General features: G+C 32.0%; 1 pseudogene; it reads right to left on the reverse strand.

The window, feature by feature from the left end:
* Positions 1-4,074: 4,074 nt before the first annotated feature.
* LOC132174446 (exopolygalacturonase-like) overlaps positions 4,075-6,650 on the reverse strand; it is a 6,422-nt pseudogene continuing 3,846 nt past the window's right edge.

Genomic DNA, 6,650 nt, shown 5'->3' on the forward strand with positions numbered 1-6,650 from the left:
ACGGCTGCTAGAGATGAAACCCTAGTAGAGAGGGGAGGGGGCTAGAGAGTTTACTAGAAGGTATTGAAAGAACTTTATCAATGCTCTTTAATTAAGGCCCCAACTATGACGATATATATATATATATTGTTGAAAGATAGAAAGAATTCAATACGCATAATATTGAGACTTTAAAAAGTTTGCAATATCATCCACAGTTAGTATTTTATGTATAAATTTTCAAAATATCATTTTTTCAAAAAAATAATAATAATAATAATTAAAGTAATTTTGTAATTTTATAAAATTTACATGGCTATAAAAGGTCATTTCACCCATTTTTCCACTTAATTTAACCCCTAACTCTAATTAGATGGGTGATATTGCAAACTTTATAATGTTTGATACACTAAATTGAGAGTTTTTTTAACTTTAAGGGTGTAATTGCAAAAACAATAAAAGTTCAGGGAGTTAAGTGCAGTTTCTCCTATAAACAATAATGATATTTGCGTTATATAAGAAATAAATAAGTTAATTTAATAAACTTGAGTTCACCCCAAAAAATAAATTAACATAATTTGAATATATTATTAATTAGATGAGTGATAATTAAGGTGGAGCCAAATTGGAACACTCAATACTCAATTGGATTGTCCCCAAGAGGTAGTTCATTCGCTTGGAGACCACGCCTCATGAAACAGAAGTTACTAGTTCAAATCTCCATTTCCTTTCCCCTTGCACGAACATGTCAAAAAAAAAAAAAAATACTCGATCGAATTATAATCCATTAATATTAATATGATTACTCTTCTTTATTCTTTTGATATAGTCTAGGGCTGTTAAGTGAGCGAAGTGTCTCGCGAGCAAGCACGGGCTCGGCTCACATAAGCTCGGCTCGAATATTAAATAAAGCGCTTCGTGAACACAAATTCTGGCTCGAATATTAAACGAAGCAAGCTCGGCTAAGCTCGTGAGCTCGGCTCGTATGAGGCTCGCCTCGCTTATTAGGCTCGGCTCGTATATTTTTTATTAAGTAACAAATAACAATATATAATCAACATTACTCATTTACTCAATAATAACAAATATATTATAGAGGCCAAGAATGTTGTAAAGGCTATCAACTCTACTACAAACTGTGGTAGCCGCTTTGGACATTTTGTGCAGGATACTAGACAGATATTACAAACGATTCCACGGTGGAAGTGTGTCCATGTCAGTCGGACTGTGAATGTCGCAGCTCACCTTTTAGCAAAGGAGGCAACTAAACTTGTCATAGATAGAGATTGGTTAGGAATTACCCCTGAGTGTATCTATGATATTATTGAGAGTGAGAAAATTTCTCATCCTCAGGATTGACTTATTAATGAAAGCTATACATTCTCTTCAAAAAAAACAAATATATTATATACCTTTTTCTTTTTCTTTTTTTTGTTATTTATGCATATGTGTGTATATATATTATATATATAATATATGTATATATTAATATAAAAACATATAAGAAATATATATAAAATAAGAAATATATGATATTATCATATATTAATCATTTTATCATATGATATAATCATATAGTATAACCGTACAAATTATTGTGTCATTTAATACAAATATTATAATTAGATAGTTTATACTTTGAAAATTGGAATCGTATATATCACATAATCATTAATCATTATATAATCATATGGTATATCTGCATAAGTTATTGTGTTATTTAATCAATACATTATAATTATATACTTTATTCTTATAAAACAGATATGATGTATCACATGATCTTAGATCTAAGATAATATTAATATTAATTGTGATATGATCATAAAATTTAAGTATGAGTGTACAACCATTAGATCATATGAATTTATTACTTAGAGTTTGAGTATTACTATTAGATTAAATGATTAATAATTAAGTAACTAATGTGTTTCTTATAATTTATACATTCTAAATTTATAATCACAATTTAAGGTAAGTAAAAACTTAACAATTTGAATTTAAATCATATATCATGAATCGTGATAATGAGAACATATAATATAAGTATATAATTTATAACAATTAACATTGGCCCATTACCCATATAAATTAGATAATCATATAATCATATAATCATATAAGTATATAAATGTTTTCATATAAGATACAATATATATTAATATTGACATTATATACTTTACCCGTGTTCAGCATTAACATTTTAACATATTAACTAAATAATACTATATGTAATATGATAATAGTGATTAGTGACATAAAGCGTTTTACGTTGTGATTTAAAAAATACTTAATCTAAAATAAGAAGAAAAAAAACATACGCGATTGAAAAAAAACACAATTTTAAAAATTGTAACTATTAAAATTGAAATAACAAACTGACCCTAAATAATACTACATAACACAATTTTTATTCCTAATTCCTAAATTTTGAATTTTTTATTGAATTTAATAATTTAATTGAATTTGAATTTGATCTATGGTATATAAGTGTAATCGTAGCCGTCCAAAATGCTTTGATGATCTAATAGCTGTTGTATGATATTAATGGATGACAGCTATCAAGCATTTACTAAGAAGAATGAATATGGCACCGTAAGCTTGCCTTGTTTGATCTAATCTAACGAGTAATATTAAATGTTGACAACGCATATATAATCAATGGATCATATTAAGCAAGCACACCAGATCTAAGTAGAGACAGCCACATGGGATAAGCTTTTGGTAAAACGAATCCAACCATTAATATTTAAAATTTAATTATTTTTCCAAATCCAACGGTTACAAATTAGAGAATCTAAATTTAACCTAAATCTACCATCTCTGATCTCTATTCTCTCGACTCTCCTCTCACTGTCTTCACCATCCTCCTCGCCTCCTATCTCTGTTGCCGCTCGGCCCGCTCCTACCACTCCCCCAGTGCCCCCAACAGAAACCACCACCACCACCGCAGCAACCACACACCTTGACGCCTAGCTGAAGTTGAACAGCTCGTGCCCGGTTTCCAGGAACTTGCCGCTGCCAACCCCGCTGTCCACGCCGCTCTCGTAGGTCGTTTCACTCTCGCAGACTTGCAGTACGCCGCAGATCGGAGGCAGAGGAGGTGATAAGATTTGTGGATTTTTCTTTTCTTTTTGGGTTATTTTTTTCTCCGTTTCTTCTTGGGTGGTGGGTGGTTTGGGGTTTTGCTACACAGGTGGTTTTTTTAAAATAAAAAATAAAAACCACAATGGAAGTTCAGGTTTAATTTTTTATCATTAAAAGGAGCATGATCATGGTATGATTTTAAGAATGTTTTTGATAATCCAAGGAGAATGAAAGTACCTCCCAAAGGAATAATTATTTGTCAAAAATGGACGACATCCTGGGCCCTGGCTAGTTTTAGATGAACAATAATTTTTCTTTTTTGGATGACTAGATGAATGGCTTTTCTGCTTGCCAACTTTCTGGTATTCTTAGTTGTAATCTTGGTAATATCAGCTCTTGTCGTGAAATATGAAGACCTTGTTGTTTATTGATGGTTTCGGTTGTGATTGCTGAACAAAGATAAGGGCTTGGACTTGAACAAAGATGTCCATATTCAAAATTGGCACAGTTCATGAAGTTTTGTTGTATTACAGCTGCATAAGCTGTGTTAATTCAGCAGTTTTGAGTTTTATTTGCAGTTTCCCTTCTTTATTGTTAAAGTTTTAATTAAACATTAATGGATGCTGATGATGTTATAAGAGATTGATTAAACAAAAAAAAAGATGTTGTAAGAGATGGGTTAAGGTGAGCTTTTCATTTTCCTTTTCAATCTTTTTCTTGTTTTGTTGATTTGTAATCTAATACACTTAAATTACAAAAAAAAACAAAAAAACAAAAAAAAAGTCAAGCTCGAGCAAAATAGACGAGCTCGAGTTTGAGCTCGAATAGGGTTCCAACCCTATCGAGCCGAGCTCAAGTAGCAAAGTCGGGCTCGAGCTTGAGCCTGGCCCAAAAATAAACAAGCCGAGCCTAGACAGCCCAAGCTCGGCTCGTTTACACCCCTAGTCGTATAAGTGCTTTGGTATATAACATCTTTCATGTTACACAAACTGGTTGGAAAGTGCAGGACTATATACAAGGGGGAGGGCTTTGGTGACCAAACGAGAGGCCATTAACATAAGAGCACAACGCGGTGGCAGGACCGTCAAGGCCACGGTAAGCCAAATCGATGTCCTCCATCACTACGTTTTTGCATGGCTTGCTTCCGCTGCATCGGAGAGTAACTGCAAATTTGGCATTAGAACTTCCCCAGATATTTCTGTATGTGACATTGCTGATTTGCAGAAAAGAGGCCTATCCACAATAATTGATATCACAAATTCAATTAGTTAAGTTCATCTTTTTAATCATAAACTAGCATTGTGCGCTCAAAAAAACAAAAACAAAAAACAAAAAAGAGAGAAGGAAAAATATATTTTAGGCCTTAAAACTATCATCAAACTTTAGAAAGTGATATTAGCCACCAAACTTTGAAAGGCGATATTAGGAGTCCTTGAACTACCACCGAGTGTTAAATTAGTTGCTTTTGCTTTTTTTATTTTTCCTCATCAAAATAACCTTGAAGTTATTAGAAAATAAAAAATAACCATTTGAAATAGTACAAGGGAGATAATATGAAAAAGGCCACCTGTTTTTGGTATTTTTTCTTTTTCCTCTTTAATTCTTTAATAAATTTAATTTGTTTTAAATGGTAATTTTTAATAACTTTAAGGGTATTTAGAAAGAAAAATGAAAAAATATCTGATTATTTTTTTTGACAAGGGGGACCGATTTCACTTTTTAATGTTTAGATAGTTAAAATATATTTTCTCGGAAAAAAAAAATATCAAAGAATTCCTTTGCATTATGAAATTTCAGAGAGTTTAATTTTAAAACAAAATGAAGATAAAATAAGAAATTACCTGTTGACTGCAAGGGGGGTAGGGGCAATATTCTTGATCAAGAATGATGGGATTGCCGACCTGATCCATGAAAATGTCTTGAAATATAAAATTAGAAGCCGTGCCAAGGGATGGAGCAGCCCATGTTTTGATTCTCACTCCATCAGAAGTGCCACGAAAGGTGCAGTTTTTGACGACAACTCCGTTGACATCATCTCCATTGTTTTTGCCAAGGCTCCCGATGCTTATTCCATGTCCGGGTCCACAAACAACCTTAGAAATATGGACGTCTTTAGTTCCGGACAGTATGGCAATACATGTAAGAAATTCTATATATATTAAATGCTAATTAACAATAACATTAGCAGCGGAAATAGTTTAATACATATATGTACCTCCGGCCATTGCTTTACTCAAGCAGTTTGAAGAACAGCTCCACAGCAACCAAATTAAGAACTAAACAATTGAGAGGTTCTTCTGACCTATGCCTACCAGTGAGTGTCAATTGATGGAATACACATGCCTTATTTATAGGTAGGTCAGGGGACCCTCAATTTGAGCTGTTACCTTAATTATTCCTCCCATCAAGGAATAAAAATCAAATCAATACAGCTAATTGATTCCACAAAATAAAATCTTTAATTAAATCAAATACTTGTTCCACAAGAATTAAATCAGTGATTTAATTCAGAATATTTGATTGAAATCAAATACTTGTTCCACAAGAATTAAATCAGTAATTTAATTCAGAATATTTAATTTACACAATAAACTTTAATTGGAATAAATTATTGAACACCGTAATTTTATAATTACAATAATATATGTGACATAAAGGGACATATTTTAAATGAAATTTCTTACATTCTCCCACTTGGCCCTTATGACACATATAAATTCTTTATGGTGTTCAATTCTATGATATGACCAATACTTTATTTATTCCAACCATTCATGGAATCCTCCCACTCACTCAAGGAATACCACACACGAATCATGGCGGTAAAGCTTTTATATGATAAGCTGTCCCTTCCATGTATCACGATGTGCAATACCTCCCTAAATTAGTACCTTATGGATAATGTACTTTATGAATGAACTTCTCCTAAGTCATTCGGGTCCAACTTTAATTTTATCCCCACGGATAAGAATGATATATATGCGCACAAAAATCTTTATAACATAACCTTTATGTCTATAGACCAATTAAAGAGAAACTAAGCACAAATGAATTAATGAATCTCATATATTCCACATGACTTTATACTTTCTTTACCGGTAAACCTTTAGTCATGGGATCCGCAATCATTAATTCAATACTTATATGCTTAATAGACACCTATTGTCACTTAATGTTCTCTTTCATAGTGATACTTTATGTCGATATACATACTTCTGCTTCTACTCAGTTTATTCTTAAAAAAATAATTGTAGTAGAATTAACTCAGAAGATCTTTATGGGTCTAACTATAAAATTGACAATTTTGAGACCTTAACAAAAAATGTCTCAACCATAATGCCTGTGTAATTAATTCACAGCATGTAATGACTTTTGCTTTCATGGTAGATGTAGCAACTATAGTCTGCTTACTGCATCTTCAGTACATATATACTGAAGTTGATTCTCTACTATCTACACATTTAGCAAAAATCAAACCTGAATAAACACCACCAAATGGTAAGTGTATCTTTAGGTTAAACTGTAGTTCTTGGTTCATTGCATATTCCATAATACCATATTGACCCAATAGTCCAACTGCTATT

This window comes from Corylus avellana, chromosome ca3 (assembly GCF_901000735.1).
Source record: "Corylus avellana chromosome ca3, CavTom2PMs-1.0".
NCBI lineage: Eukaryota > Viridiplantae > Streptophyta > Magnoliopsida > Fagales > Betulaceae > Corylus > Corylus avellana.